Here is a 12,774-nt window from a genome sequence, read left to right on the forward strand (position 1 = left end):
ATTAACAGATGAGAAATTAAAAAAAAAAATTAAAATCAAGACCTGAGTCTTCAAATTCACAAGATTTGTTGAAGTATTGTAATACTTCTGCAAGTAAACTATGACATCACTTCTGTTTTCTGCTGCTATAGTCGTTACCATAGCTGTACTCAAGAAAGATATTTTTCCTGAGAGCCAGCCCTGTTTCTAAATCAGTAAATACCAGTTAAGGTACCTCAATGGAATAGTGACAAATGGGATGTAGCCATTACCAGACAGTTCATTTGGCTTTGTTTCATGCAGTGAACTCTTGTTTTTGGCAGGGAGTTTTCCATAAAAATGGAGGCTAAAAGTAAAAGTACATGTCAAGTCCTTTTGGAGTGTTACATATAAAATTTGGAATTGTAACACCTTCCTTAAAAATAATATCTGCGTATGAAAAATACTGTTCTTTACTGTTGTCACAGACCTCTCTACAACTCATGCAAAAACGCCTCTGGCTGAAGTACATAATTAATGGCATCATAAAATCTTATTCTGTAATATCAGAAAATGATTTATTCCAGCAGATATATGCATTCATCCAGAACAATAAATTCTTGTATTGGAGGCACACTGTTTTAGAGAAAGTAATGGGGTAAAATTATCCTTGATTTCTCTTCAGGTGTTCATCTAAGAACTTTAATGAAAGTTAAATGAAATCACCTTTTTTGTACATTTGCTTTTTTACGTATTTATCTAAATACAAAGAAAGAAAAGAAAATTAATAAGGATGAAACTTCTCAAAATTCTTGTCAATTTAGAGACAGCTAGGTTTATCTTTAAAAGACATGCATTGATAATCAAATATATAGGCCAGTTATATTTATGATTTTGTCATTATGGAAAAAAACTGTAATATGCCCATTATATTCTGTGTTTTTTTCCCAAAATAGTTCATGATTAATCATTACTAACAGTTTCAATGTGGAAACAGATGTATTTCTCCATGTCACTATGGTGTATTTCAATGCCCATGAAGAAAAATCACTACCATGAGATAAGCAGTTCTACATAGCAGTTCTGCAAAGCAACAAAAACTCCGTTTATTTGCCTGTTTTCATCCAAAGTATCTGAAAAAAATCTTGCTTTCTAAGTCTATCATCTCAGGCATAGTTTCCTCCCCAAAAGGTAGTTTATATCTCTGAATATCACGTGCAGTAGTCTGTGCTGCAGTTTAAAATAGTTCAGACACAGTTACAAAAATGTCATGTACTTACTGTCCAAAAACATGACTACTTTTTGTGATATTGCTTTTTCCAAAATTCACTGAAGTAAGTGGAAACGTTTCCACTGATTACGTGAGTTTTGGAACAGATTGTGTATGTCTTCAAGCCGGTTAAGGTTCTGCCTAAGGAAAGATTACAGGAATATGATTCCATTTTAAGAAATTAAGAAAATGCCTATTTTAAGAGATTTCCATTTAACAGTTTTTTCTGGACAAATGAGTACTTAAACAGGACTAAAAAAAAGCTGAGATAAAGAAAGAGTCATCTGCTTACCAGACTGCATACTTTTCTTCTCTATCTTCTTATTTTTTTATTCTCATAAATGACATTTTTCTTTATAAATATTTAATGTCTAAAAATATTCAAACATCAAGGAAGAAAACTGAGGGAATTAGTTGACTAATATTTCAATATTACTAATATTTTGAAAATAATTAATTTAATTAAAATTATTCAGTAAGGCTTAATTAAGTATAAGTAAATTCTGGCATTTGCATTGCAAGATTTAATTGACTTCTTTGACTTACTAATAAATACTTCCCTTTTCTCACATCCAGTAGATCAGAAAACTGCTGGAGGTAAACTTCTGAGGTATAGAGAATTGTCTGAGCTTTGTGACATCAACTATAGGCTAATTTTTCTGGCCTGTTTAATTTCTGTTGGTTCCAACCAGTATTGTGCTGTCTATGTTTTACAATGATATCAATAAATACATTAATGCTAAAGCAATAAATATAACAGGTTAAATTTATGGCAGGTCATTCCTAATGAAATGGATATAAATGAAATAACCTTTTTCATGTCTTTATGATTAATAAGATATTATATAAAATGAATTTTTTCATTAGAAAATGATACATTTTTCATGTGTCATGTAAATAGCAAGATTACCATACAGAAATTCCACATATGGAGAGCAATCTGTCATGATGATCTTTTTCACTAATGAGTACATATGGTTTTTCCTCATGTTTTCTCTGAACACTTGTACCTAACCCACAGCATTCCAGAGCAATCAGATATTGTGGCAACAAGCCCACGCACAAAAAAAGTAGAACTTTGCTTCAGCAGGGAAATCAAAACTTTGCTATCATATATACGAAGTTTTTTTCCTAGGAGGACAAGGAGCAAAAACTTCAAACTGTTTTGAAGAATGAAGATTGATTTGCCATAAGAGGGTTTGCAAAACGGAGTTGCCTGTGATAACAGAGAACTAGACTAAATGACTCAGTCCTGTATTCCTGTTCAGGACAAGGATGATTTAGTGCATAGAAAATAGCTTAGGGACCCTCTAGGAGTCAGCTGAAAAGGAACTGAATAAAGCTAACTCAGTTTTATTCATTATCTATACGTAGGCAGGAACTAATATGTTTGGCGTATGTTAAGACTTGCATTTAATTTCTTCTCATGAATTGCAATAAATATGGCTTTATAATTACTTATGCATGAGTTAGCAAGCCATGAACCTCCTAAAAAGGAAATTATTTTCTTTTGTTTTTCTTGGATGGTAACGTAAACTGTACAGTGTGAATGGAGCCCAAGTTTTGGCATTATTGCATTGGCTGCTGCTACAGTTGTGGTATTACTTTGACACTTGGTGATGCGGCAAGCACATAGGGTACAAGGGTCTGCCCCTGAAGAGCCACTCAATCTATGTGTGCAGGTCTCTATAGGAACCTCAAGAAGTCCCTTTAAAAAAAATATCTAACATGCCATGGGTATAAAACTCTAGAGATCGGTTCCGTGATATGGAGGCTATCTCCTAGTGAGGCTAGATAGGCAAGAAGAAAATCTCTGTGGGCTTACCTGCACCTTGGATGCCAATCAGCTAGACTGAGAGACTTTTCTACTCTTCCTGAATTGTAAGTCACACAGGGGGAGTTCATGGAGTTCTGTTGCATTTCATCCCCATTCTTCAGGGTTACCAAGGAACCCACAGCTGAGTAAAACCCAGAAAGGAGCAGCTTTTCTTCCAGACAGCAGGTTCATGGCTAGCCCACCTGCCATTGAACCATCAGTTGCCAGTGCTTTGGTAGTAGACATCTGTAAGACACTTCCTACCAAAGGTCCGGGATGAAAGGGAAGAGGAGAAAGAGGAGGTTAGCAATCTTGCTGAAATGCTAACTGTAACTGAGAGATTTGGGACACGGATGGGAACTGCTGCCTCAGTGAACATACTTCTGGGCAGCACCTAGAAAATATATCACTCAGTTCCGAAGCTGAATCCAGATAAGCAAAAGGAAATAAGGCATGTCTTCCATGCTCATACCCTTGCGTCATGCAGAAGGACGATCTTGAGGAAATGTATTGTCATCATCAGGGGGAGGAAACGATAATGTGTATTGTTGCAGTGTCTGTATCATTTTATTTCCTGTTGCTTTTATGTAATTACAATATTTTGATAATGTTAACAACTTTGCATACAATTTTGTTATTCTTCACTCTTTATCATGTGTATAAAAATAACAATATATAGCACAATCAAAACAAGTTATTAACAAACACAACAGGAGTCCAAACCATGCACTTTTAAAAGCCATTGCAGAATTTATCTGCTTGCCAACAAACAGTGAAAACACACACGGAAGTTCCAGTGTGCACAGGACCCTGTCTGTTGTCTTTTCTCTGGATTTTTCAGTATGAATATTCGGGCAATAGGTTGTAGCTCATGTGCTGATTACCCTAAGTGGATGACCCTAAGAGTAGGAAGGAATTGCTCTTCTGCTGTGTCCACTCATCTACACTCATCTTCTGGTGGTGTTTGAGGAACCATGTTGCCTTTCTCCTCTCTCTCCAGGCTTTCTTCCTCTTTCTCCCTATGTCCTGCTTCTTTCTCCTGTCTCATGCAGACAGCTTGTGCCCTGTCCCGTGCAGTGGGCCATCTCAACCTTCTCCTGTCGCAGTTGAGGCTCCTCTCCTTGTGACCATTATGTAGATTCCCACCTACCCCAGCAAAAGATTTTTGCCTGCTAGCTGAAGAGCAAATGGAGACAGAGAAGGCTGCTGATGTCAGGACATGGTAAGAACAGGCTGTGTTGAGGGTGACAACAAGGCAGGCAGGACAGGGGCCTCGCTGACAAGGGTCCAGTCCCACACAGTGAGAGCCACTGCCACATGAAATTAGCCTCTGCTGACTAGCTCTGTATTATCCCAGACTATATCTAACATCTGATCTAGTTTGTGTAAAGCCACCTTGAGTATCTCAGCTGAACTCCCCAATTGGCAGGACAGATGTTCACCAAATCACAGCCATTAGCAGAGCTGGGCTTGGACCGGGGCATTTTCCAGCATGTCCCTTGAAGTGGCTGTGTCCAAGGCTACTAGAGGGAGAGCTAAAATCAGAGTGCTGCTTATGAAATTAGTTCTTTCCAAGTATTTTTTATCTGAACAAAAAAAAAAAAGAATATGTTTTCCCTGGATTGATGGATCTGTGGGGATAAAGGATAGACTTTGCCTTGTTCCCGTTTTCTTTTGTAGGTGATATTATACGTAACTGACCAAGGCGTCCTTTGTCTTAAGTCTGAGATCTTCATTAGTTTTGTGACACTGCTAGTATGAAGAAGGAGTCCAGATTCCTCATCCTTGCCACAAGTACATGGACTGGAGTTAAACTGCAAGAAAATGGGCTGGTTTTCAAGGATCATTATAGTAAATTTTTCTAAGCTGTGCCAGCACTGTTCTGAAACTGCAGCAGCACTTAATGGTTAAGTACTTCACTACTAACTTAGGCAAACTTGACTGTAATAACAGTCCATACATTTTCACAGAATAAACAAATGCCCTGACTATTAGATTCGGTTGTTATGTCTAATTTGAAGTCATGTCTAGAAAACAAATTGAGTGCGTCACTAGATCAAGAATGCATCGACTACCAAAGTTTTTTTCCTCGCCAACTTTTGTCTGAAAATTTGTTACCAGCGATCCAGGCTCTAGTGCTCATGTGATAGATGTTTTTATCAGCACTGGGGGAAAAGTCAAAGTGGAAAAAATTACAAGGCTTGTGTCTGTAGCATTTTATGGATTGACATAAGGTTTATTATTGTTTAGTAATATTAACGGGTTGACATCGAGAGGGAGATTTATTGGAACCATTCTAATATCAAGATGCTTCTGCAAACACAAAAATAGATTTAAGACCTGAAGGGTATCCAGGATCATTTCAATGTCACGTACAAGTTTGGCAGTCCTCTTTACTTTGATTTATCTGCTCTCTTGCTGAGTCCATAGTCTCCAAGACTGGCTCCTTGCTGATTATCATAGCATTATGGATTTCAGTTGTTGTAAATGGGAGAAATATTTATATAATATTTTCATAAAACATTATTTTATTATTAAATCATTGTTTATATAATACAAATTGTAACAATAGTTATGAATGACAATTTCCTTTAAACTACATAAAATCTTTAATTTCTTTTTTTGAATTACCTTTTCTAGAGATTTTGTAACTGCACCAAGTAAACTACAGAAATACTAAACAAAGTAATGGAAATACAAATAAATCTCAGCTGACAAAACAACATATAACTTAGGCTATTATTTTCCCTTCTTCTAAATATAATACAGGTTTCACGTACCTTTCCTGTGTTTATCTAGATTTTTCTTCCATAAAACTTACGATTACAAGGACTCGAAGACCTCATGCAAGAATTATTTTTGATCAGAAATTTCACAGACATCCAGTGATTATTTTGTTAGCTGTGTGCAGACCTGTGAAATCAACAGCCATTTCTGAAAATTGTTGCCTGTCAGAGATAATGTTTATCTAGCATAGTTCTGGTATTTTCTACCTTTCACCATTTTTCCACTATCTGATTTTCACTTCCACAAGAAATATTTTTGAAAGTTATTCTCCTATTGTTGTTGTGCATTGTCATCTATAAAACTGTACCTGAAAAGAAAATTATTGTTTTTCAGCTTTCTGCTGTAAGCATTTGGCAGCACCTTCACGCCTGTTTGACTGTCTTATTACACAGCCCAGTTTCTCTTCCCGTGTACACAGCAACAAGGGGAAGGAAAACAGTTTCGAAAGGCAAAATGTATGTTTGAAACAGCAAGAATAGATGGGGAAGCAGATAGCATGTGAAAATATGCTTTATATATTTAATCTCTGATCTATTGACCCAAGATACAACATTCACAAACACTTTTAATGACTTGTTTCTTGTGCTGATGATCTAACTGAATTTATTGTGCGTAAATCCTTCCTTAAAACTCATCTCCACCCTTATATATGCCTTGACTTTTGCAAGGCATCTGGGTTGGGTTCTCTTACCTAATTTAGCCATCTAAAAGCCATTTAAGCACTAAACATACACTAGTTACCTAGGTGCCTTCTGCAGTCAATGGGCACGATCACATGCAGAAAGCGGTGATTCATCATGTCCTAAAATATGTTGGATGAATGGCCCATTTCATGTATCTGTCTCTCTCTGTGGGCTATGGCAACAGCCTAGGTCTAAGACCAAATGTATTACTTTTGTACAGCTAAAGTGAGGTGAGATAAATCCCAGTACTAGCGTTTTCATTGGATTTATTGTCTTGATTGAGATAGTCTTATTGTTTCTTTGTCTATTCTATCTTGTCTCTGGTAACTAAATATAATCTTGTTTATTCTAGACATATGTTCTGGTTTTTTTCTCCTACACATAAATTTTAAGCTCTTTAGAACAGGAACATGGAGTAGTCCATAGGCTTTACCTCCCCCTACCCTCCCCCCACCCCTCCCCCCAAAGAAGAAAAATAATAAGGAATAATTCTGGTCCCAATGAGCAATCATTTAATACATATCCTTTAAGCAATCTATTACTGCTAATTTACCCAGTAGAATTTATGACATCTGTTCATGAAAAATACCCACAAATAATTTAAAGACTGATGCTGGAAAATCTTACTCTCACAGTTAGTACTACTGAGGGCAACGGAAAGATTTATATAAATAAGGGTTTGAAATTGGTGAGAAGGCATGCAAAAATAAGAATTACTTGTATGAGTAAGATTTGCTGCATTGAGCTTTTAATTTACCATCTGTGAATGTAGCCCAATAAAGATGTATTAAGATTTACCACCCAGTAGTTACAACTCCAGGTTTTGTTATGTGATATGCCATAATTGAATAAATGCATGGTATTTCTGAAGGATTGTGAAGGGGTATAGAAAGATTGCTTTCTTTACTGCTCTTCTAGTGGAATTTCATATATTTGAACAGTGTATTACTGCAAGCTACATTTATTCCTTTTCCCATTTTTAAATTAAAATTTATGAAGATGGGAGCCAGAAACAATATTGCTGGGTGCATTAAATAGGAAATTCTTGGCACCTGATAGGATTGAACCTTCAACAATGAAAAATAAGTGTCCTTTTCAGAATGACTAAGGCTATAACAACTTCTGAAGTTGTTGATTTAAACAATCCATAATGACACTGTCCTCCTACACTAAACCTACTGGATTGTAACAGTCCCCATTCCAGCCTGTAAAATATATCCACATTATGCCAATTCTTGAGAAGATCCTTCTAATACCATTACACCTCACTTAGTCCTTTCTCAAGTTTTCTCATTATAATTCAGAATTTCATAATTTTCCTTGGTTGCAGTGAACAATTTGGCCAGTTGGAATAAAAAGAGGCTTTGTTTCATAGAATCATTTAGAATCATTTAGGTTGTTTCGTACACTTGAAGGAGAATTATACTGGAAGGAGTCTGAGGTAGACTCAAAAAGGGCGGTTCTTTCCACCACATCACATGTGAAGAAATAGCCCAGAGAGAACTCCCTCCCTTGCTGAGCAGAAGAGGCCAGGCTTTGTGGAGCACTGAACCACTGCCAGCTTTCAAAATTTCTCAGCAGCTACTCTTCATCCTCAGCATTAAACACATAGCTGTACATGCTGTTGAACACATCATTTAAGATGGTTCCATGGAGTAACTTCTATGAACTCCAATGGGGACTAGATATTACCCATAATTAAATAAAAATAGTAAACCCCTTGACTACTTATGTAGTAAGCATTTTAAATATCATATTACTCAGCTTTGCAAGAAGAGTTCGTAATATTGAAATGATAGGTTACTACCTATGTGATTGAAACATCTACTAATTAATGTGTCTATGTGTTTATAATCCTTGGATCAACCTGGTATTTTTCAAAGGTTCGGAAACCTTGTGTTTGCCTCCATAGGAACATTTTAAATCAAATATCTCAAAAACTTCATGCCAATGCCGGTTTTTACAAAGCAATCTAAGACTATGTTATTGGGAAAACCACTTAGAATAGAATCATAGCATGACAGAATCATTTAGGTTGGAAAAGACTCTTAAAATCATCAAGTGCAACCAAGTCCAAACTTGTCTGTTTCTATTGCTAGAATGGCATTTTACTTTTCCCATTGTGTGGATAGCTGGATCAGTCATTGACATCCACGGAGGACTATTCACAGTGAAGCCACTTTTGACCCAAAAAAGAATTTTAGGATCTGCTCCTCTTTGACTATGTGCGTACTGGTGGAAAGTTTTTGGTCTCCTGGGGCTGGGTATATGAATCCATGACCTATTTTCAGCAAAAGCGTTGCCAACGTGCAGCCACATGATCCCTGACCACAGTGCCCAGGTTTCTGTGGAAACAGAATGAGGGTTCACCAAAAGGAAAGGTGCTGCTGTGCCCCTGAGTGCCACCTCTGATTTGGGTGACTGGAGAACCTGAATTCTGGGGTTCAGGCATAGTGCTGTGTGAGAATTGCATCTATCTATCTCCTTTCTTCAGTTTCTTTAAATTCTCATGCTGTTGCCAAGTCAAGTTGTTTGAATATGTTTTTTGGTGCTCCAGTATTCCTTGCAGGATTTGCTTATGTAATAATTTGATTGCCTTATATTTACTTTTGCATTTATAAATGACCCATCTGTTTTTAATTTAGGTAATGCAGTTCCTTCTACAGTGAGACATCTCCCTGTATGCATAGGTACATAGATCAGCAGAAATCTTAAAATATCCGTAAGATTATCTAGTTGTTTTTTTCCTAGGCTATGAATCAGGCCCTGATTAAAAGAAACTCATCCTGCTTCTGTTTAAATCAACAGAATAACTTTTAATTCCCCTTGGACAGAGATGAGCTCATCATGATACTGAGAAAAGTTTGTTTTACTTTTTTTTCCTTAGCAAAGTATGTGTTTTTCTGTCCTTCTGTAAGACTGAAGAATTTTCCAATATTTAAACTTTATTTAGGCAAAGCTCCCATGAATAGGGATGTTAGTATAGGATCAACTGGCTCTTTTTAATAAAGGGGGTGAAAACCCCCCAATCAAACAAACCCCTGACATCTTTTGCTTTTCTATTAGGGAAAAGCAATAAGCGATATTCCTCAGCCCCTCATGTGAATACCTCAGTGCCCATGGGTTGTCCCTTAGGGCAGTAGGATGGGTGCGAAGAGTCCCAAGCTGCTACCTTTGACAATTTGGTTAAGGCTGCAGCAATCCAGCAGATGGGGAGGCTGCAAAGGCTGGTCCCTCTGTGAGCAATCCAAGATGGATTATTGTGTGTGGCAGTACCAAGAACGCTATAATCCCCTCGGTCTCTCTGACAAACCCACCATGGTTTTGCTTGGTCAATGCCTTGATTTGCACTTCTTCCTTACAACTTTTTATTTCTCCTCCGTCATATTAGGACTTAAGTATTAAAGTGGAATAACTGATACATTCCAAATTCACTGCATGAAACTTCCCTGCCAAGTCCCACAAACAAAATTACAAGGTCTGGTGAAATCTTACACTTCGTAGTTATTAGATCTGTCAAATGAATCATGCTTCTGGGGAATCAGATGTTGTTAGGATTTAAATATACATAGCTGTAAATGTATAATGCAGAAAGATAATATATCAGAATAAAAGTTTACTGTTTAATGAATTTGGGCACATGATTTTTGCAATGTATCCTGTACGCAGACTGTAGGAATAACAGAAATGTAGCATGACACAGATAATAACCACCATAGCCCATGCTAAGCCATTATATGACAATCACAATTTATAATTAATACTGACCCATCTCTTGCGGAAGGAGGTCCATTTTTGCATGATTTCCAAGTCATTCTTTGTGTCCCTAGACACAGACTCACTGCAGAGTGTCACAAAGATTTCTTGCTTCAGAAGCAGGAAGGATAAAACAATGTAAAAAAAGATTTTAAAGCATTTGATACAGTGAAGCTTAAGACGGATTCGTTTTGTAAAATTTACAAAGGAAAAAAGCATGTATTGGAATATTTTCCTGCAGTTCCTTTGATTGTTGAATTCATTCATGGCTTTTCCTTTTATGTGTAAAACATAAAGAAATATTTTACTGGGCAAATATAAACAGTGTAACCAAATTTAAAAAATTCTCAGTAATTACCATTGGATTTCTCTTCATTTGCAAATTCAGTACTAGCTCTGAAGAAGACAGAGACAAATCCTATTTGTACTATTTTTTAGGAGATAAAGCCCATTGCAAGAATCCCTTGTACAGCAAAGCTTCAGATGGAAATGGGAACACAGCCTAACTGTAATCCAATTTCGAGGCCTGCTCCTGCAAATAATTGGGGAGTACTGAAAGTGTTCAGCCCTTTGGTGGTATCTAGTGTCTAATTCAACAGCCACATTGTAATTTAAGCATGTGAGAGATCTCATTTCTTACAGTATATGCCATATAGAATAGGCTGGCCAAACCTGCCCTGGATTATTGAGGGAAGTGGCAAAAGTCCATATTCTGATACTTTTGCTGAGTTGAAGCGGCACCTTATTTTAGAAATATCTCTCTGGAGACAATGAGGCTTTTAAGCCTATCTCTGCTGGAAGCTGTATGTCCATACTCTACCTCTATAGACTGCAGAGCACTGTGTTCCGAGGATAAGCAGATAACTACCCACAGTCTTGATGCGATGGCACTGTGTCACTGCTGTAGTGATGACATCAAGCTACCAGGGAATCTTTCATCTCTTTCCTATGTTGTCTCCTACAAGCAGGAACAGAATTTAGTAGCCCTGGCTACCAGCGTCCCACAGGTGGCAAGCTGCACTGTGGAGCTGGGTCGGGAAGCGCACCCAGCTTTAGCCGCCCGCTGCTGAAATCAGTGCAGGTATGGCCATGGTGTAGAGCCATCAGTCTGTTCCTGTAGAAAAAATCCCGACCCGACCCCAAACATTCCAAATCTTTTAAAGCAAAAGAAAGAAACCTCACAAACCCGCACAAAGGAAGAAGTGAAACAATAAAAAGCACCCCTCACACATTTAACAGGTAACTTAAGTATTTTTTCCTAGACGTCCAGTATTGGAAGTGCAACAGATTTGAAGAAGGACGTATAGCACATCTATGGGATTTCACCTCTTTAATTATATTCCCATTACACAACAGAAAGTGACTTGGATTTTGGTTTTATGGTTTTTCTATTGAGCTTACTCTGACTAGTAAATTTTCTACATACTACAGATGTTCTCTGATGCTCGCTATTGTAATAACTACTGTTACATTGTCTGCTTCTGAGGGTGTTATGTTTTAAGATCCATTAACAAGAGGGACCCTCCTCCTTCATTGTTACATTCATTAAACCCAAGAGACATAATCAGTGAAGGAAATAATTCATTTCGAAGAAATTTAAAGTTCTGAAGTTTTAACTTGTATTTTGTTTGTCTTCCATCTGATATAATTCTGGTATCTTCTTATTGGAAAAATAGTGTCAGGAGACCTTGACGATGTAGCTTGTATTTCCATTAATTCATTCTTGCCAGATAAATTATTGCCAGATCTTCTCAGTCACTGTCTTTATTAACTCAGTTAAATTTCTCCTTTGGGTCATTGTCCAGTAGTTTGTCCAACTCACTGAGCTGCTGGCAGACTGAAGGATCCAGTGTCCGGAAGAGTATTCTAGCAGGGAAGATGATGAAATCATAACATTTGTGGGATCACACTTTTTTTTAATTGAGAAACAGGTTTATGAAAAACAGTCACTGTGGATGCATTTCCCTCAGAATACAAAGGACAAAAAAACTCAGTTTACTAAAATAATTTGTTTGGGTCTGGCTAGTTGCTCTCAAAGTCAGTTTTCCTTTGGACACAAAACTTCCATTCAGAAGCACAACCACAGACTGCTCTGTTAGTGAGGGATGGTGCAGTTTCCCTCCCACTCAGCATGACCCATTGAGAGGCTTAAGGTTATCTTCTTATTTGTATTTACTACACAGCTAAAAGCTTCCTCCCCACCTAGCTCTTCTCCCACCATGTTCTCACAAGCCTGCATAATGAGATTAAGAAATAAAGCTTCAAAAGGTAACCAGATCAATATGAGTTTGTACTCCTGAGCTTTTGGTGGTGGTGAAGTAGGTGTAATCAGCATCCTCAACTCTTTCCCATAAAAACCAGGAGAAGCTCCTGGTGCTTCAGATGGAGCCTGTCCCAGGCATTACATAGTACCTTAAATTACAAATCTATTTTCTAAAAAATGATGCTAGAAAAATTTCATAACCAAGTTATATTTTTATATTGTTCTGATTTGTTCCAGACAA

General features: G+C 37.3%; 1 long non-coding RNA gene across 2 annotated transcripts in view; it reads left to right on the forward strand.

The window, feature by feature from the left end:
• The window catches only part of LOC128906185 (uncharacterized), a 36,675-nt gene that overhangs the window by 15,072 nt on the left and 8,829 nt on the right, over window positions 1–12,774 (forward strand). The gene's annotated exons all lie outside the window — the stretch shown is intronic.

This window comes from Rissa tridactyla, chromosome 2 (assembly GCF_028500815.1).
Source record: "Rissa tridactyla isolate bRisTri1 chromosome 2, bRisTri1.patW.cur.20221130, whole genome shotgun sequence".
Lineage (NCBI taxonomy): Eukaryota > Metazoa > Chordata > Aves > Charadriiformes > Laridae > Rissa > Rissa tridactyla.